We start from the raw sequence: 22193 nt of genomic DNA, 5'->3' as shown, positions 1-22193 counted from the left end.
AGATGTGGGATTGGTTCTGTACAGGTGCCATGGCTGAGGCCAAGATGAGACCAAGGTGTTGCAATGGCGAAACAAACTGGTCACCAGAATTGGGCTCACCGACAAGACAATACCATTCTGAGTGGCCAGTGGAGGGCTGTTGCTATGGATGAGAGCCGTACAATTCTGGTTGCTTAGAATGCAATAACATTGAGAAAAGTGACTATTTTTGCTTTTTCTTGTGTCTGCAATCAATAGAATATTATAAAAGGCCACCCCTAACAGGGTGCTACCCTTGCTAGCTTTGCTAGGGAAGCATCAGTGCTTTGTGTTTGGAGGTAACCACAATGCCTGACACACAAGTTTTTTTTTTGTTTTTTTAATGCTTGTTAATTGATTGATCCTACCACAGACATAAATTAAGATGCTCTAGCCTTGAAATCAAGTACAAAGGATTAGAAAGGAAACCAAAGGATACTGAAAATTAAAAAATGAAACAAAACATTTTTTTTCCTGATCTAAATTCATGGAGCCCCTGGAATCTCTCCAGAGCCCTAAGAAGGGTTTATGGACTTAAGGCTAATAACTTCTGGTCCAGGGGAAGACCTGCGACATGTTGCAGTCTATAATGTTTGCCCCCTCCCTTCCATGGTGTACTTTTTTATCATAGACTTCCTTTCTTCTGTTTGTTTTGCCAGATGTCTAGATTTCCTTTACTCCCTCACCACACTGAGAATTGTTCCCTTTCAGACGGTGTCTTTACTGCTATGCATCCTTGTTATCAGCCTCCCAATTTTCAACGTAGAGAACATCTGTTCTAACTCATTTTTAATCCACATATACTTTTTTCATGGTTGAGTGGGTGTCTGGGGAGCTAAGGCTGGATTCCACACTAGTCTGCCATCACTTTTCCTCCCTTATTCCTTTTTTCATCTAAAAAGTTACATTTAGTTCTACACTACATAAGAGATGGAAGAATAGGACACTCGTTTGTTATTCTTAAGTAAATCTTTGTCCCATTGCTCACACAGCAAGTAATAGATCTTCATTCTTAAAGTTAATTAGCCCATCATTGTTCATTCCCTGGGTGTTTCTCCTAAAGCATTAATCATAATCAACTTGCCTAGCATTAATAAGAATGTCATAGCAGCTATCTCATTCAACTTAACAGCAAGACAATATTAAGTTTAACCACATCGTTGCTAGACAAAATCAGATAAGGAATATCAGAGCACTTTAAAAATAGCAGTGTTGTATACATTTAAGGTATTATCCACATCACTATAGAGGCAGTTTTGAATAGCAGCTAGAGAGTTGCCCTTGGAACCAGGAAGACTGGGTTCAAGTCCAACTTGTGATAGATACTAGCTTTGTGACCCTGGGCAAGTCACTTAATCTCTAAGTTCTCTAGGAAACTCTCTAAGATTGTACATTGGAAGAAGGTGATGATTTCCTCATTTACTGAAGGCATAGACTTGCTGTTTCCTTTCCACGTGATGCTATCGTCCCGCTTTCCTCTGAAAGCTCACAAACTGTTGGATCTCTACTTGAAAATCCCCCAGGAAGGCCAATGGACCAGGTAGCCAATTCTACTTAAGTACAGCATTAAATGTTAGGAAGTTTTCCTGAATTTCTCTCTTTGAAAATCCTGTCCATTGTTCCTGATTCTGCCCTCTGAGGCCAAACAGCAAGTCTAATCCCCTCCATGTAACAGCTCCTCAAATACTTGAAGAGAGCTCGAACATTCCTGAATGTTCTCTTCTGCAGGGTATCCATGCACATTTCCTTCAATCAAACTTCACATGGTACACATTGAAGACCCTTCACTAGCACGGTTGTCACTCTCTAGGTTATCAATGTTCTTCTTAAACTGTGTCACAGCCTCATGGGGTTTTGAAAAATTTGGCAACAGGGGCAGCTAGGTGGCACAGTAAACAGAGCACCGGCCCTGGAATCAGGAGGACCTGAGTTCAAATTTGACCTCAGATACTCAGCACAAAAACTAGCCATGTGACCTTGGGCAAGCCACTTAACCCTAATTGTCCTACTTCCCCCCCCCCCTCCAAAAAGAAAAAAAATGGCAATAGTAAAAGCTTTCTGAACACACAATGACTAAAATTTAGTTAAAAATCAAACGTATAGTGAATCCAAGGTGTTTCTGACATTGGGCAACTTCACTGAAGCCTTTGTTATGAACACAAAGCATGTGCACTTTGCACTGCACATGCCCACATGCCATGCAATGCCAAGGAGCACTGCTGAAATGCAAAAGGGACCAGGAGTGGGAAAAGTTTAAGAAGTCCTGTTTGAGCATACATCTCTCCATTATCTCCCCTTTCTTTTGTCAAAAGTTTTGCTAAAATTTCGGCAAGCTATATCTGCAACATCCCCCTTATTTGTTAGTTTTCTTGTTTCTTCATGTGTAAAATGGTGATATAATAGCACCTACCTCCCAGAGATATATTATCTCCTAATTATAAAGTACTTAGTGCAGTGCATGGTATGTAGTAAGCACTATGTAAATGTTACTATATGTTAGCTGCATATGTCTATTTACATAACCACATGTTTAGAACAGTACAGATATGCTTATATATACACACTGTGTGTGTATATATCATCTATGCCCTCTACATATATATCAGTCAATCAATAAACATTTATTAAAGATAGCTGATATGACATTCTTATTAATGCTAGGCAAGTTTATTATGATTAATTATGTGCCAGGTACTGTGTTAATATATATACTTTCTAAACAGTATATATACATATATAAAGGTACATATATTCTTTCAAAACTATATATTCTTTCTGTATATGTACAATATATATATATGCTCTTTTAAAGAGCACATATGTACATACAAATCATATGGCATGTATAACATATATTTATACACATGCAAGCATAATATACATGTGTGTGTACCCTCTGGGACAGTCTCAAACTATTGGCCAGGAAGCTTAACTTTGAATCCTGGAAAATTCTAGGACAAATCATTAAGGAAATGAGTTTGTGAATGTTTAGAAAGGGAAATGTTCATTACAAAGAGTTAACATGATTTCATCAAGAAAAGGTATTATCGGGGCGGCCAGGTAGCACAGCGAGTAAGAGCACCGGCTCCAGTGTTGAGAAGACCTGGAGATCGAATCCCGGGCTCAGACACTTAGCACCCACCCAGAAACACCTGGTCGTGTAACCTTGAGCAAGTTACTTAACCCCGATTTCTTTAAAAAAAAAAAAAAAGAAAAGGTATTATCATACTAACCTCATTTCCTTTTTTGACAGGCTTACTAAACTAGTAAATGAGGGGATTGTTGTAGATATAGTTTCCTTAGATAATTAGCAAAACTTTAACTCCAGTATCATATACTATTCTTGTGGAGAGTATAAAAGAAATACAGACTAGATGATAATAAGAAATCAGGGGGAAATAACAATTTATACAGTAATTTAAAAAGACAAGGATAAAATGTAATAGAAATGAAGACAAATAGAAGGAACAATCTTGGTATGGCATGTTACAATTAAAGCTCATATTCATCCTTTCTATTAATACTTATTAGACCACAGTTGTGAAAAGTAATATAATATCGATTAAATCACGCTGGCAGAAGATTTTGATTAACCATTTTCAAAGAATGTATTTTGTAGGAAGAGTTGTTTAGATTTTTATCAGAAAGTAATTATTGGTCCAGTGTGTCAATTTAAAAGAAAAAAAGTAAAAGAAACCAGTTAAAGGAACTATTAAAGAAATTATGATAAGCCTGTTATATTCTCCTTTCAGATTAATCTATAAATGCTCTTCATATGATGGAATGTAGTTGGATCTTGGGCATCTAGGTGGCATGGTGGATAGAGCACTGGGTCTGGAATCAGGAAAACTCATCTTCATGAGTTCAAATCTGGCCTCAGATAACTTATTGACTTGTGACCCAGGGCAAGTCATTTAACCCTGTTTGCCTCAGTTTCTTCTTCTGTAGAATGAGCTGGAGAAGGAAATGGCAAGCCACTTGGGGTCATGAAGAGTTGGACACAAATGATTAAATAACAAAGTTAGATCTCATGACAAACTTTCTGTAAACTGACTTTAACAACGCTGTTCCTTTTCCTCATTTGAAGAGATGTTACTCAAAATTCCTGCCATCTTTCTCCATAGGGTTCTACGAAAGTGTTTATAATCTAATCTCATGTTGTTATTAGCTGCTCTCTGTTTCTACTTGGCATGGAGATTACTCATTGGTTAAGGTGGTTTCTGGATTCTTTTGAGCCCACAATGCGGCATCTTTTTTTCAGGAGACACCATAGTATAGTGAAAAGAATGCTAGATCTGGGGTCAAAAGACTCAAGTTTACTAATCCTTGCCTCTTGGTATCTCAGTTTCCTTATTTATGGAATATGGGGGTTGGACTAAATGACTTCTAAGATAACTTCTACCTCTAAATCTAAAATATATTAAACTTTTTAAAATAAATTGCAGTATTTAGGGTAAATTCCCAACTCCTTTTTTGAGGGGAATCTATATTTTGTTTGAATAAGATTGAAGTTATTGTAAAAAGCTTTCTCATTGTCATCCTTTTTTTCTCTTTATTTTCATTTTCTGTCAGGTCCTCCTGACTCCAGCTCCAGTGTTCTACCCACCTCATCACCTACCTGCCCTCATCCTTTTTTCTAATGGCAATTTTTAACAACTTTGATTTAAGACCTTCAGAATTTATTGTCTTACAATATTGTTTTTAGTATGTAAATTGTTCTTATAGTTCTGCTTAATTTGCTTTGGATCAGTTCCTACAAATTATCCCATGTTTTTATGAGACCATACCTTCAAAATTTCTTGTAGCACAATACTATTACATCGCATTCATATGCCATTATTGTTCATATTTCCCCATGGATGGACATCTACCAAGTTTCCAATTCTTTGCTGCTACAAAAAGCTACTGTAAAGAATTTTTGTCCATACAGATTCTTTTCCTTTTTTCTTATTGCTTTAGAGTATAGCCATAATAGCCATATCTGGGTCAATATAGAGTTTAATAGTTTTGGAGGAATATTTCCAAATTGCTTTCCAGAATGGCTGGAGCAGTTTATAGCTCTACCTACAATGTATTAAAGCCCCTGTTTTCCAGGAGCTCCTCCAACATTTGTTGGTTTTATTTTTTGTCAAGTTAGCTAACTTGGGTGTGAAATGGTACCTAAAAGTTGTTTCAATTTTCATTTATCTAGTTATTAGAAATTTAGAGCATTTTTCAAGTGATTATTGCTAGTTCAGATTTCTTCCTCTGAAAACTACTTATTCAAATGCTTTGATCAGTTATCATTTAGGGAATAACTCTTATTCTTATGAATTTTTTGACTTGGTTTCCTGCATAACTTAGAAATTTAAAAATGTTATTAGAGAAATTTGCTAAAAGATATTTTTCTTCCCAATTTTTTCTTCTCTTCTAATTTTAGCTGTATTGGTTTGTTCCTGAAACACCTTTTCAATCAAAATTATCCATTTTACCTCCTTTGAGCCTCATTATTTTTTGTTAGTTCATGGACTTCTCCAATCCATTGGTCTGACAGGTAATTTCTTCTATAGTCTGCTAATTTATTCATATCATCACTCATTATGTTTAACTTGTATACCTATTTGAAGCTTACCTGGATATAAAGTGAGATGATGACCTATACTTAGTTTCTGTCAGATTGTTTTCCAGTTTTCCCAACAGTTTTTGTCCAACAGTGAGTTATTTCCCTAATAGCTGGTGGGGGGTTATCTTTGGGTTTATCAAACACTAGTTTACTATTTGTTACACCAATGCAAAACCCGAACACACATATGTATTTCCAGGGTAGATACAAAAAACAAGTTTTTTTTCTTTTCCAATTGACATATATGACATTTCTCTGATACCTGTTTTAAAAATGAATGTGAGATACTAATACCTTAATCTTGTGCACACTGGTGTGTGGCCTGGAACCCTAAATAGCCTTCTATTTGATGGATCCATTTTGCTGGTATCAGATCATCAGTTGGTTTCAGAGTAGGGACAACACGTTGAGTAGCAGTTTTTGATAGTCGATCAGCAAGTGCATTGTACTCACGTTCTGGCATGGTGAGGGCCACATGAGCATCTACATGAAAAACTGACCAATTAGTAACCACAGACATGGCCCTTTGATAGGCTAAAGTGACTCTGAGAACCTTCCCTGATTTGAAAATATACTCTTCCCCCTAATAGGCTGATTGTGGTCACCTGGAGCCTGTGGCAGGAGGCTTGTTTTTCAGGAATGCCCACACCTTGTTGCTTTGTGATTGGGCAGTGGGTCATGAGGGTTGTGAAGCTCTCTGAGCCAGGAGAAGGCTATATATACCCTGATGTGAGGTTGTGCTTTGGGGCTCACTTTGAGAAGAGTTGTGTGATTTGACCAGACAAGACTGAGCAGCTGTTGAGTCCCCCGGCTTTGAAAACCCAGATGTTGGTGCTTGCCTCTCTGGTAACTGAGTAGGTATGGATGTAATGGTCAGACAGCTGGAAGCCTGTCTGCTGATCTATTTCTCTGTCTGTAATTTTTGGCTGCTTGCAACCTCTGTATTTTCTGAAGTTTGGGGTGCTGACCGTTTTCCCCTGAACTAGGTAAATTACATGTGTTTGATTAAAGCAAGATTGTTAACCCATTTTGAGTTGCTTTCCTTTAGAAAAGCAGATCTAGGAACCTGTGTTAGCAGCCATCCTGGGTATCCTAGGGTGCTTGCCACTACATTCAGGTAAAGTGATTGCATCCATTTTTATTTTTCCCACTAAAACTTTATTAATTCCTGTCTTTCTTACTGCAAATTGGTATCTGCCCTCAGGCAAATTCAGGGTCATGTCTCTCAATATATCTGTTCCAATGACATATTCAGGAAAGGATACAATCACCCCCTGTATTCTTTCTCAAGTAATTGTCCAATTTTCATCTTTAGTTTCACTTGTCTATCTGATATTTCAGCCCCTCCCAGTCCTGTGATGGTAATAGGAGTTCCATGCTTGAACTTGTCTGGGTTCCCATAAATGAGGGAGACCTCTGACCCATTATCCATCAATGCCCTGGTTACAGTATTTGATCCATTTTTCCAAAATATCGTCAGAGGGATATGGGGTCTGTAATCTCCTCTGTGTATTGCTTTAGTCTGAACTGGGGCTTGACCAATTTCCTATTCTCAGGTATCAAGAACTTAGATACAATGGTTCAGGAGCATCTGTTGGGGCAGTCCCTACTATGTCTATTCCATCTGACATTAAGCCCATCCTCCACCCACATCCACACCGTGGGACAAAGCCAAGTTGACCCTTCCTATTTATGAGTATGTGTCACATTTGATCCTCACATAAGCCCCGTGAGGTAGGTAGTATATGCATCTGTTTTATAAATGGGAAAACTGGGACTCAGAGAAGTCAATAACTTGTCCAAGATCACAGAGAAAATAACAAAGGGCTGTCTCAACCCCTGGCCTTAAAGGCCAAAATAAAGTGTGCTCTGTTATCATAATATGTGAAGGAGTAGAAAAAGTGATACATATCCTGAAAAAGTGACAATTTAATGAAGGACAAATTCAGGCGGTGGGTCTTGTTCTCTTACAGATTCATATGTTTTTCCTTCTTGTGGCTGCCCCAACCAGGGCTGTGGACAGGATTATGACACAGGCAAGGTTGTCTTTAGCACTTATCCTCCTGCCATCTCACTTAGCACCAACAAGAGGGAAACACTGAGACAAGTCCACACCAAACAGATATAATTTCAATTTAAAATTCTTATACCGAAACTGAGTACTTACATTATGAAAGTTTTCATGTGTTGTGTCTATTTCTTTAATGATCCGTGGTTAAAGTCTCACTGTTCAGAAAACATGCTAAGATTCAGGTTGAGAAGTACAGAATGAAGAGCTTTGAAAAGATCTTTATGCCCTTAATACAAGCATAACATCACAAGGCCTCAAAAACGATAACTGACATTTGTGTATCACTCTGTATACATTAGATACTCTGTGTCATAGCACTCTGTGGTGCTAGAGGTAATTATTATCCTCATTTGTAAATGAGAACGATTGGGTTATTTCCCATAGTCTACTGAATAAATATCAAAGGGAGCTTTCAAATCCAGTTTCTCTCTCTCTCTCTCTCTCTCTCTCTCTCTCTCTCTGTCTCTGTCTCTCTCTCTCTCTCTCTCTCTCTCTCTCTCTCTCTCTCTCTCTCTCTCTCTCTCTCTCTCTCTCTCTCTTTCTCTCTCTTTTTTCCTGAGACAGCTGATGTCTCAGCAATGAAGTCAGGAAGATTTGAATTCAGTTCTGGTATCAGACATTTATTAACTATGTGACCTTGTGCAAGTCACTTGAGTTTTTTTCTGGCTTAGTATACTCATTTGTAAAATGGGAATAATACTAACACCTACTGCATACAGTAGTTTTGAGGGCCAAATGAGCTAACATGTGAAGGGATTTATAAATGCTAGCTATCATAGGCAGCTAGATCCTATAGTGGATAGAATCCTGGATCTGGAGTCAAGAAGTCCTGAGTTCAAACCTGAGCTTAGATACTGTTAAGGGGTCCCCTGAACTTGTCTTTTTTGAATTGCCATATTTTCCAGAAACACTGGCCCCTATAGCTTACAGGAGGCCCTGAATGTGTCAAGGACAAAACTTCCCCTGAGCTGACATAATTTGTTATTGCACCCCAAGGTGGACTTTCTGTGTGTCCTTGAGAGGTAAGGCAGGTGCCTAGCAGTCTTTGCCAGGCTGGGATAATGCTTGGGCTGCTGGGGTCCTTTGCAAATAAGCAGACCCTCCTAGTTTCATAGTCTAGCAGTCACCAAGGGGAAAGAATAAGCTTTTGCCCTTTCCTTACTCCTCCCCCCCCATGGAGAATAGTCTTATCTTTTTCCCACCTTTGCTTTCCCCCTTCCCTGCCACATCATGTCCCTTCCTGTACTGCCATTGTAAAAATGCAAACTTTTGAGAACCTTTTGAGTTCCACATGCATGTTCATTTCTCTTGTAATGAACCTGGTTTTCACATAAATCTTGTGAGGCGATGGCCTGTTGAAAATACTTATAAGCTATATGACCCTGGACAAGACATTTAGTCTTTCTCTGACTCAATTTTCCTCGTCTGCAAAATTAGGATAATAAAATAGTACCTTCCTCCCAGGCTTGTTGTGAGGATAAAATGAAGTAGTTGTAAAGCACTTTGGAAACTTTTATTGCTGGCTCTTATTCCTAAAGCTCCCTCAGCCAATTTGTTCACCTATAACATGGAGATAGTACGTACTTCACAGGCTTGTTGTGAGGATAAAATGAGATAACTTAGAAAACTTTAGAGCACTGTATAAAAACCAACTATTATTACGATTGAGAGGCTGAGAAAAAGATACAGGGAAACTCAAGAAGAAATTCGCCCTCTCTTCTTTTGCCTTTTAATGTAGTGGCAGTTGTATCTCAAATCCAGCTGGATGAAAATGATTCTGAGCCAAGAGTGGGCAGAAGAATTGTGAAGGGTATGAAGCAACAACAAAGGGTATGGTGCAACAGCTTACTGCAGGCACAAGTACATGGTTACTGTCCTGTCCATCAACTAGCTCACTTATTTCCAGTTTTTCTTATTTAGTATAATAATTTATGACTGATGGCTAACAATCCTGCAATATGATTGTCAGACTCAATGGGCATTTACTGTATGACATAAGAATTCTTTCATATATTCTCTGCCTATGCCAGGACTATGCTAAGTATGAGGTTCTCAGAATGATAGCTTTTTTTTACAAGCACAAGTGTTCAAGTGATTCCAAAAATTCTTCCCTTTCATAGAGCTCTTCAAAAAGAAGTGAGAAAAATTAGGCTTAAAGGTGTTTGAGATTGAAGCAGGTACATAAATAATATAAGCTCCATGAGGGCAGGGAAAGTGTGATATATAACATTTCAATTTCAAGCAAATGTGAGTTGTTGTTGACTGAAATTCAATCAATTGAACAGCATTATTTCTTTCATCAGTTCATTAATTAATTTTTGTCTGTATTGATAGAACCTGGATTTTTCTCTTTTTTTTTTGTTCTCTATTATAATGTAGATAGTTTTACCCTTTTAGCATGGACCTTTTTGGGAGTCTGGAGGAAACTTTTTTTAGAGCAATGGTTTTGGGGGTGCTAGGTGGCACAGTGAGTAAAGCTCCGGCCCCAGAGTCAGGAGGACCCAGGTTCGGTTCCAGCCTCAGACACTTAACACCCATCCCCCCCCCAAAAAAAAAACTAACCGTGTAGCCTTGGGCAAGTTACTTAAACCCAATTGCCCTCCAAAAATAAGCCCAAAAAATGGTTTTGAATTAATAAAACATATAGGAGTACCTAGGAAACTAATTATATTGGGGAAAAAAAGATTTTTTTTCCATTCTATGTTCACAGATGCCTTGAAATCCAGGGATGCTAGGTTAAGAATTACTGCTAAAAGGTTTAACTGTATGAGAAGGGTGAAGGGAGGAATATAGTCAGAAATGTAAGAAACATAAAGACAAAATTTAATGCAGTCATTTTTAAATTTAAAAAATAATTACACATATTAGTCTGGTAATTTATTGGGTGTTTTTCCCACATTCAACTATAGCCTCATCCTAAGAAAAGGTTATTAGGTAAATGACATGGAGAAAATTGTTCAACTTATAAATGATTCCCTCAACTTTCTAGGGTTTATACTAAAACACATTAGACAATAGCAAAATCCCAGCCCTTGTACATATTTGTCCTCAAAGTGTCTGACAGATAGTGAAAGAAGAAACATTTGGTGTGATGGTTTTAGTATCTTTATAGCCAATGCAGATCCTCCCTATAGATTAATCTAGGTAAGCAATCATTTCACACTGTCAATTAAGCCATAATATGTGTTCATTGGCCTTAATTATCTAGAGAATAAAACATTGACACTAAATCTTTACCTAAATACAATCTATTTAAGTAGAAATGGGATATATATATATATATATAAAGGTTGATACCAACTTAAAGTACGTCTTTTGAATAAGTTTCAAATAGAACAAATAACTCAGCAATGAGAGGAAGCTTCAAGGATCCATCAACATGCCATCATTTAGCTTTTTCCTACTTCATGTCAGATTTGTTAAATGTTGGGCAAGAGCTCTAGTAACCCTTTGGTAACTGCACATTACCTTTTCAAAAGAGAAGTGGGGAGGGCAGCAAGGATGGAGGCAGACAGTGAGAAAAATGAAATTAGGCAAAAACGTATTTTATATAAAAGAGAGGAAAAAGTAGTAACAACGTTTCTTCTTTTTGTTGTTTAGCAAATGAGAAAAAAGAGAAAGGCGGTTAGAGTAACAGGGGAGTTAAGCTCCCGTATCTGCTTATCACCTCTCTAGTATCAGATTGCTTGTTAATGCTCTCCACTCTTTCTTGACCCTTATTGCCCAGGCTGAACTCAAAAGACGTAGAGACCATCGGAGTGTACCGCCAGGTAAGGGCAGACATCGTACAAAATCAGAGTCCAAAAATTATTAAATGTCGGTCATACAAAGTGGCCAGCACCAGAAGTATCACTTCTGCAGTCTTTTCAATCATATCTGATTCTTCATGATTCCTTTTGGGATTTTCTCAGCTGAGATACTGGGGTGGTTTGCTCTTTCCTTCTCCAGCTCATTTTACAGATGAGAAAACTGAGGCAAACAGAGTTAAGTGATGTGCCCAGGGTCACACCGCTAGTAAGTGTCTGAGTCCAGATTGGAACTTGGGAAGATGAATCTTCCTGACTCAGGTCTTACATTTTATCCACTTTGCCCACTTACCGGCCTAGAAGCACCATAGCCTCGTCCTAAAAGCCGTGCTATAAAAGGCTGATTTCCCCTTTTGATATTTCCATTCACTGTCTGATTTCTCTTTCTTTAGATCTGTGATTGGACACTCTGATCCAACTCTATGATTTTAAAAAAATATGGAATGAAACAAGCATTTCAATGACATCGTACAACAAAAAGATGATTGTACATGAAACTGCATATCCACTATGTACAACTTGCTATTCCTTTTAAATCCACTCCAAAGTTATCATGTAACTTTCCTTTTTTCCCCCTTTTTTCTTCCTTCCCCTCCACCCCAATGTTGACTACCATTAGATACAAAAAGGTGTGTGTGTGTGTTTATGTGTGCGTTTGTGTGTGTGTGTATGTGTGTAAAATTGGTCCACATATCTATACATCAGTTCTTTTCCCTGGATGCAGATAGTATCTTCCTTAATATGCCCTTTATAGTTATTTGGGGTATTTAAAAATCAAAATGACTTATTTGCTCAAAGTCATTCTCAAAACAACGTTGCTCTTACTATATTCAGTTTTCTCTTGGTTCTGTTCATTTAGCTCTTCATTATTTTTGTGTTTTTTTCCATATTTTTTCTGAGATCATTGAGCTCATCATTTCTTATAGCACAATAATGATTGCCAGGATTTAGGCAGAAGATCATAGAAATATCAGTCTATGATTGGAAGAGCTCTCAAACATCATCTTGTCCAACCTCCCACATTTTATACTTGAAACAAAGGTTTCATGATGTGCCCAAAGACACACAGATAATAAAATGGCAGTCAGAATTCAAATGGCTGTGGTAATGAATACATATATCATGTTTGTATTTTACTTGCCGTCCTCAGACAGGACATTGAATAGAAGCTTCTTGAGGGCAGGGACTGTTTGTTTGTTTGTTTGTTTTGCTTTCTCTTGGTATCTCCAGTGCTTAGCTCAGTGCCTGGTACACAGGAAGTATCACAGTAAGTAACTATTGACTAGAACTTACTAAAGGTGAGACCCTGGGCAAGTCACTTAAAGCCCTATTTGTCTCAGTTCCCCATCTGTAAAATTGGGACACACTGGAGAAGGAAATGGCAAACCACTCTGGTATCTTTGCCAAGAACACATCATGCACAAATACATGGACAAAGGATAGGACATGACTGAACAACAAAGGAAACTAGGAAGTAGAGAATTGGACATAAAGTCAGGGAACACATGAGTTTGATTTCTGTCCCTGACAAGACACATATCTTGCTTTAGCCTCAGTTTCCTCATCTATTAAAAAAAATGTAGTAGTACCAACACCACAGGGTTGTCGTGAGGATTAAATGAGAACAGGCAGGGTCCTTTGTGAATATGGTACAAATTCCATTGACCTTTTCCTTAAAAAATTGTGTATCTAATTAAATGGTCACGTTAGACTCAGTGGAAGCTACCCTAATTTTCCAGCCATATCACATATGACTATCAATATCTGTGTGTATATATGTATGTGTACACACACACTGTGAATCATCTTTACAAATGGTCTGTGACTACATATTTTGTTTCCTTTCACTTGGTTTCACATTTTCTTTTTTTTTGTATTTATTAATTTTTTTACTTTTAGTTACAAGATTCAATTCCACAATTCCTTGAGTTTCAAATTTTCTCTCCTTTCCTCCCCTTCCCGCCCCCCCCCCATGACTGCATACAATCAAGTATAAGATCTGCAAATACTTTCACATTAGACATTAGTCAGGTTATAAAGATGGATTGTATCAGATGGAATGAAAAATGGTAAAGAAGAAACAAAACCGAAAAAGAAAAAGATCAGGTAGTTTGCTTCAATCTGGATTCATACAGTTCTTTCTAGTTCTTTCTCTGGATGTAGACATCTGTCTCCCTCATGAGTCTTTTGGAATTGACTTATATCACTGCATTGCTGAGAAGAGTCCAGTCTATCAAAGTTGGTCATCACACATATGATGTGTCTGTAATTGTGTACAAATTTCTCCTGGCTCTACTCTTCTCACTCAGCATCAGTTCTTATAAGCATCTCCAGGGAAATATGAAGTCAATCTGCTCCTTGTTTCTTATAGCACAATAGTATTCCATTACATGCATATACCACAACTTGTTCAGCCATTCCCCAATTGATGGGCACCCCCTTAATCCCTTAATTTCCAATTCTTTGCCACCACAAAAAGAGCTACTATAAATATTTAGATAGATAGATAGATAGATAGATAGATAGATAGATAGATAGATAGATATTCCTCCCACTTCTATGATCTTTTTGGGATATAACCCTAGCAGTGACATTGCTGGGTCAAAGGGTATAAAATTGTTTATAGACCTTTGGGCATAATTCCAGATTGCTCTCCAGAAATGTTGGATCTGTTCACAACTCCACCAGCAATGCATTAATGTTCCAATTTGCTCACATCCTCTTCAGCATTTGTCATTTTCCTGTTTTGTCATCTTAGCCAATCTGACTGGTGAGATATAGTACCTCAGAGTTGTTTTGATGTGCATTTCTCTAATCAATAGTGATTTAGAGCATGTCTTCATATGCTTATAGATATCTTTACTTTCTTCCTCTGAAAACTGATTGTTCACATCCTTTGACCATTTATCAATTGGGGAATGACTTGTTTTCTTATAAATTTGACTCAATTCTCTGTATATTTTAGAAATGAGTCCTTTATCAGTGACATACATTATAAAAATTGTGTCCCAGTTTCCCATTTCCCTCTTAATCTTGGTTACATTGGCTTTGTTTGTACAGAAGCTTTTCAATTTAATGTAGTCAAAATTACCCATTTTGCATTTTATAATGCTCTCTAATTCTTGTTTGGTCGTAAAGTCTTCCACTCTCCACAAATCTGACAGGTAAACTCTTCCTTGTTTTACAAGACTGCTTACAGTATCAAACTTTATACCTAGATCATGCACCCATTTAGACTTGATTTTGGTATATGGTGTTAGATAATGGTCTATGCCCAGTTTCTGTTATACTATATTCCAGTTTTCCTAGCAGTTTTTGTCAAATAATGAGTTCTTATCCCAAAAAATAGGGTCTTGGGGTTTATCAAACAATAGATTACTGTAGTCATTGACTGCTGAGTCTCGTGTGCCCAATCTATGCCATTGATCCACTACTCTATTCCTCAGCCAATACCAAGTAGTTTTGATGACTGCTGCTTTATAATACAGATTGAAATCTGGTATAGCTTTTCCACCTTCCCTAGCATTTCTTTTCATTAATTCCCTTGATATTCTGGACCATTTGTTCTTCTAAATGAATTTTGTTACTATATTTTCTAGCTCTATAAAATAGTGTTTTTTTTGGTAAATTGATTGGTATGGCACTAAATATATAATTTAATTTAGATAAAGTCATTTTTATTATATTAGCTTGACCCAGCCATGAGAAATTAATATTTTTTCCAATTAGTTAGGTCTGACTTTATTTGTGTGAAAAGCGTTTTGTAGTTGTGATCATATAGGTCCTGGGTTTGTTTTGGGAGGTAGATTCCCAAATATTTTATAATGTCTACAGTAACTTTAAATGTGATTTCTCTCTCTATCTCTTGCTGTTGAATTACATTAGAAATATACAGGAATACTGAGGATTTATGTGGGTTTATTTTATATCCTGCAACTTTGCCAAATTTATTTATTGTCTCAAGTAGTTTTTTTTTACTTGATTCTCTAGGATTCTCTAAGTATATAATCATATCATCTGCAAAGAGTGATAGCTTGGTCTCTTCTTTGCCTAATTCGATTCCTTTGATTTCTTTTTCTTCTCTAATTGCTACTGCTAACATTTCTAGTACCAGATTGAATAAGAGGGGTGATAGTGAACACCCTTGTTTCACCCCTGATCTTATGGGAAATGCTTCTAGCTTCTCCCCATTACATATAATACTTGCTGATGGCTTTAAATAGATACTACCTATTACTTTAAGGAAGGCTCCATTTATTCCTGTATTTTCCAGTGTTTTTAACAGGAATGAATGTTGTATTTTGTCAAAAGCCTTTTCTGCATCTATTGAGATAATCATGTGGTTTCTGCTAGTTTTATTGTTGATATAATCAATTATACTGATGGTTCTCCTAATATTAAATAATCATTGCATTCCTGGAATAAATCCTCCCTGATCAAAGTGTATTATTCTTGTGATAAGTTGTTTTAGTGTTTTTATTAATATTTTGTTTAAAATCTTTGCCTCTATATTCATGAGGGAAATTGGTCTACGATTTTCTTTTTCTGTTTTATCTCTTCCTGATTTAGGTATCAGTACCATATTTGTGTCATAAAAAGAATTTGGTAGGACTCCTTCTTCACTAATTTTCCTAAATAGTTTGTAGAGTATTGGAATCAATTGTTCTTTAAATGTTTAATAGAATTCACTAGTCAATCCATCTGACCCTGGAGATTTTTTTCCTAGGGAGTTCACTGATGGCTTGTTTGATTTCTTTTTCAGAGATGGGGTTATTTAAGTAATTTACTTCCTCTTCAGTTAATCTGGGCAACTTGTATTTTTGTAAATATTCATCCATTTCACTAAGACTAAAATTTGTGTGCATACTGTTGGGAAAAATAATTCCTAATTCTTGTTTTGATTTCCTCTTCATTGGAGATAGATTCACCCTTATCATTTTTGATACTCATAATTTGGTTTTCTTCTTTCTTTTTTTTATCATATTGACTAAGGGTCTACCAATTTTATTGGTTTTTTCATAAAACCAGCTCTTAGTTTTATTTATCAATTCAATAGTTTTCTTAATTTCAATTTTATTAATCTCTCCTTTGGTTTTCAGTATTTCTAACTTAGTACTTAATTGGGGATTTTCAACTTGTTCTTTTTCTAGGTTTTTCAATTGCATGCCCAATTCCTTGACCTCCCTTTTCTCTAATTTATTCATGTTTGCACTCAGGGATATAAAACTTCCCCTAAGAACTTCCTTTAATGCATCCCACAAATTTTTGTATGTTCTCTCATTATTATCATTCTCTTGAATGAAAATACTGATTGTTTCTATAATTTCTTGTTTGACCCACTCATTCTTTAGGATTAAATTGTTTAATTTCCAATTAGTTTTTAGTCTGTCTTTCCATGGCCATTTATTGCACATAATTTTTATTGCATCATAATCTGAGAAGGATGCATTTAATATTTCTGCCTTTCTGCACTGAATTGTGAGGTTTTTTTATGCCCTAGTACATGGTCAATTTTGAGTTTGTGCCATGGACTGCTGAGAAGAAAGTATATTCCTTTTTATCCCCATACAGTTTTCTGCAGAGATCTATCATATCTAGCCTCTCTAGAATTCTATTTGCCTCCTTAACTTCTTTCTTGTTTATTTTGAGGTTGGTTTTATCAAGTTCAGAGAGGGGGAGATTAAGGTCCCCCACTAGTATAGTTTTGCTATCTATTTCTTCCTCTAATTCCTTTACCTTCTCCTCTAGGAATTTGGATGCTATATTACTTGGTGCATATATGTTAAGTAATGATATTGCTTCATTCTCGATGGTGCCTTTTCGCAGGATATATTTTCCTTCCTTATCTCTTAATTAGATCTATTTCTGCTTTTGCTTTATGTGAGATAAGGATTGCTACCCCTGCTTTTTTTTTTTTTACTTTAGCTGAGGCATAATATATTCTACTCCAGCCTTTTACCTTTACCCTTTGGTATCCCTTTGTTTCAAATGTGTTTCTTGTACACAGCATATTGTAGGATTATGGTTTTTAATCCATTCTGTTATCTGCCTCAGTTTTTTGGGAGAGTTCCTTCAATTCACATTCACGGAAATGGTGACTATCTGTCTCTTTCCCTCCATCCTATTCCCTCCCCTGCTTATGTTTTTGTTTCTTCCTTCTCCCTTCTCCTCCTTAAGGGTTTTCCTTTTGACCATCACACTCCCCCCGCCCTTTTATCCCCCCTTTACCCTCCTACTGCCTATAGGACACAATAGATTTTTATACTTATCAGAGTATATTATTCCCCCTTTGACCCCAAACCAATGAGAGTAAATGTCATACAGTGCTCCTCTCCCTCCCTCCTTTCCCTCTATTTAATGAGTGTTCGTGTCTTTTCACATTAGAACCTTAAACTTATCTGATTATGTTGATCCCTCTTTGAACCAAAACCAGTGAGAATAATGTTCAAATGATGTTACTCTCCCTCTTTCCTTCCCCTCTATTATAGTGTGATTTTATGCCTCTTCGTGTGGCATTAATTTACCTTTTTCTGTCTCATCCTTTCCTTTTATCCCATTACAGTCCCTTTGACCCCCTTATAAGGCTTTTCTTTTTTTGTCATCAGATTAGTTCATTTATCCCCACACCCACTATCTATGTATAACCCTTTTAAAGGTCATGATAATCATATACATTTCGATATTGACAGTGGTCAGCTTCTCATATGGGGACTACATATTTTGTTTCCTTTCACTTGGTTTCACGTTTTCTTATAGCATTTACCAAAACTGCACATTTTTAATGGTTTCACAAAACACAGAATCGGGACTGAAGCTGTGAATTTGTAAAGGGGTTGGGGGAGTAGAAGAGGAGAGGAATAAGCACTTATAAAAAAATCCCATGTGCCAAGCTCTGAACTAAGGACTTTTGTAAATATCATATCATTTGATCCTCACAACCCTGTGATGTAGGTGCTATTATCTCCATTTTACACACACGCACACACGTCACTTTAAGGTTTGCAAAACACTTTAGAAATATCTCATTTGATCAATAACCCTTGGAAGGAGGTGACATTATTATTCCCATCTTACAGATAAGAAAACTAAGGCAGACATAAATTAAATGACTTGCTCAGATATCACATATCTAGTGTCTGAGGTTGGATTTAAACTCAGGTCTTCTTGATTACAGGCCCATTGTTCTATTTGCTGTACCACTAGATGCTTCATGTGTGAAGATACTCTCTACCAATGTGGGTTGACATTTTCCCTACTACTTACAGTCTTACTGGGTCTCCCAGGATTCTTAGAGGGTAGTGACTTGCCCAGGGTCACACAGTCATTATGTGTCATAGGTGGGACTTTGAATCCACATTTTCCCTGTCCACTAGACCATATTTTCCTTTACATAAAACTTAAGATTTTTTTTTCTTAGAATCCATGGATGCCATAAGCATAAATTAGGGTATGTGATCTCTCATATGAAACTTAAGACTTCAACATTTTTTTCCTTAGAATTTACATGTTACAGGCATAAATTATGGGGCATGATCTCTCTTTATTATCTACTCTGTGGGGAAGCAAAGAATTTGAATAAACACATAATTAGGAAAGAATAACTGTTTTAACAGTGACTTGTATATGACTTTCAATTTGCATGTCTCTCTATAAAGAACAAAATTATGATGGTAGGAGCTGTATTTGTGGCAGGTGCAGGGATTCTGTTTTTTCTCCAATATGAGATTTAGTGTATGCCTGAGCTTTGAAGGAGAAAGAGAGCTCAAGGGGAAAAAACATATTGTAATGTTAATGTTTAAGCTATTTATAGACAGTGATAATTAGCTAAATCCCTCTTTAATTTAATGAAGCATGAAGGGCCTGCCTCAATATTATATTCCATTCTTCTGCACCCTGGTACTGTATTCTAGCAGAGACTGCTTCAGGCCACTGTTTAAACTTCTCTTGTCAGGTTTTCCACAAATGGGGTGGAAAAAATTGTGAAAAAAGATTCAGATAAGAATCCTGGGGGCACACTTGCACATTGAATGATGTGATTGCATTTTTAAAGCTGTATTTGAAACTTGGCCCTTCCTCTGCTTACATGTCTAAAGGGCGAAAATGAAGGGTTTGAATTCTTTTGCCCCTGTTGATGGCTTCATTGAAGGATGAGATCATTACAAAAAGGATAATCAGTGTCTGAAGGAAGATGTGAACTCAGGTCTTCCTGACCCAAAGTCCAATACGCTAACCATGTGCCATCTAGCTGCATAGGCCTTCACATAATAGTGTGTTATTGATGCAAAATAGCTCTAAGCTAATGCAACGATTCTGCCATGGCTACAGGAACTCAAAGAATACACAAACACTAGCATTGCACCACATTTTTCCTTAGAATTTAGAAGAGCCTATCCCCCTGGTACAGGAATATTGCAAAAGTTCATGTTGCTAATTAGCCAGCAGGTGCTTCAGGCCAAAGAAATAGTTCTCAAGGCTGTTTCTGTGTTGTCAGTAAACATTTATTAAGAATCTACTTTGTGCCAAGCATGTGGATATAAAACTAGCAGGTCACTATTCTAACCCTCACTGGGCCCTAGAGAGAGTACCTATTCCCTCCATAGTTTTGGGAATCCTGAGGCAGGATAGCTGGGTAAAACAAACCCACCAAAGACAGATCCCTCCAGAAGAGATGTTTCTGCATAGTTTTGACTTGGACAAAGTACATTCTGAGAAATGACCTTTTGGTTGGTAAGCATGGTGTTACCATGATTCCCATTGTATATTTTGAGCGTTGTGAAACACAAGCCCCATGACCTCAATCACTGTGGCAGAAACCCTCATTGGTGCAGATCTGTATATCCTAGAAAGGACTAGCGCCATAAAAAAGAGTGAAAAGCAGGGCAGCCACAGTAGTCTTCTGAATTCTTGTCTGATAATGTCTAGCTGGAGACATTCAAGGCAAGAAGTGAGGTGCTATTCCTTCAGTAATTTCACATGACCAAATCATCTTACTGAATAATAGCATATTTATATGGGACATTAAAACTTACAGAGTATTTTCCTCAGCCTTAAAAAGTGCTATATGTCTTGTTATCCAACTTTTTACAGGAAAAAAAATAAAACAACTAAGGCTCAGAGTTGTTAAGATGACCAAAATATGTGTATATACACATACCTTGGGCAAGACAAATATATGCATACATACTCACATATGTTTGTGTTTCTACACATGCCTCCCAAGTGTCAAATTGGAATTAAAATCCAGGCCTACTAATTACAAAAATAGTGCTATGATAGAATGCAGTTTTTTAGCAACGAGAAATGTTAAAACTGCAATCCTCTAGCAATTTAGGGCATCCTGAATAATCAATACATTTCTTTCAACCTAACGTTTTGCTTGAAAGCAACGACCTGCTAGGGTCGGTTACTGTTAGATAAGATTCCATATTCCTTAATCTCAATAGAATAAAATCCACATGCATTGCCAGAAATAGTTTGCTTGCAATCGATATCTTGCATAAACCGATACAAAACTGCGATGATTGCAGAGGAGTTTTGAAGTGAAGACCACCATAATCAAAACATATTTCACTCTAAAACTATCTTGAAAAATCAATGGTGATTTTTGTTCAAATGTTCTTGGTCACTTCCTATGGAAGAGGAAGTGTCTTTAGTGAGTTGTGCCAAATTGTCTTTCCAGCAGTAAACACTTCCAGACTATCAAACAGAGCTCCTGACTTTTATCTCAACAGTTCTGAAATGTGTCTCATGAAAGTGTGGCTACAGTAATTGCTTGCTGCTATGCAGAGCCGTTGCCCATATGGGAAATCCTAGCATTGTCCCAGAGCAGTCCAAAGCTAAAGCTTATTTAGGGAAGCAGTGAGGGAAGGGAGAACACCATGTGCCTGGACCAGGGTGATATTTTCATTACATTGAGTAAATCTTATCACATCTAAACTCTTGGTACACCTTCAGGCCAATTTAGATGCTCAGTTTCTTAAATTGTTGGCCTAACTAGGTGGCACAGTGAAGAGAGCACTGGACATGAAATAAAGAAGACCTGAGATTAAATCCAGCCTCAGACACTTACTAGCTGTGTGACGTTGGGTTAGTCACTTAGCCTCTGTATGTCTCAGTTTCCCCAACTGTAAAATGGGGAAGATAACACCTACCTCCCATAGTTGTTGTGAAGTTCAAATGAGATATTCCTTGTATATGATGAGTTGCTGCCTACTCACTCCCACCATGTTCCTCTCTGTTACCTGTTCTGTCCTCCTCGATTTCCGTTCTTCAGACACTGTAGTGTTCTACCTCTTAGAGCCAAAACACAAAATGGAAAAAAAAATAGTGATATTAATAAGGGAGGAGGGAGAAGTTTGAGGGAGAAGCTTGAGGTCATTAAAAGAATCTTGAAGTTTCCCGAAGGTAATCCTCTAATTCTGGACCCAATTCATCATTCATTTTCACTGCCCAAGATAAAGTGATAGAGATGTATCTATTTCTTTATATCTTGAGAGCTTATCTAGTAATATGTAGATGTAAATATATGCCTGTGCATGTTGAACAAATCATGTTGAAGTCTTATAAATAGCATACTTTCCTGACCACCCTTTCTGTACCTATTTCCATTTCTCTGGTTCTGTCTCTCTCTAGCTCTGGCTCTCTCTGCCTCTCTGTCTTTTTCTCTGTCTCTCTGCCTTTCTCTCTCTGATTATCT

This window comes from Petaurus breviceps, unplaced genomic scaffold (assembly GCF_028583685.1).
Source record: "Petaurus breviceps papuanus isolate PSGF00001 unplaced genomic scaffold, PetGlider_PUasm1.0 90849, whole genome shotgun sequence".
Taxonomy (NCBI): Eukaryota; Metazoa; Chordata; class Mammalia; order Diprotodontia; family Petauridae; genus Petaurus; species Petaurus breviceps.
This window is presented reverse-complemented; position numbering follows the sequence as displayed.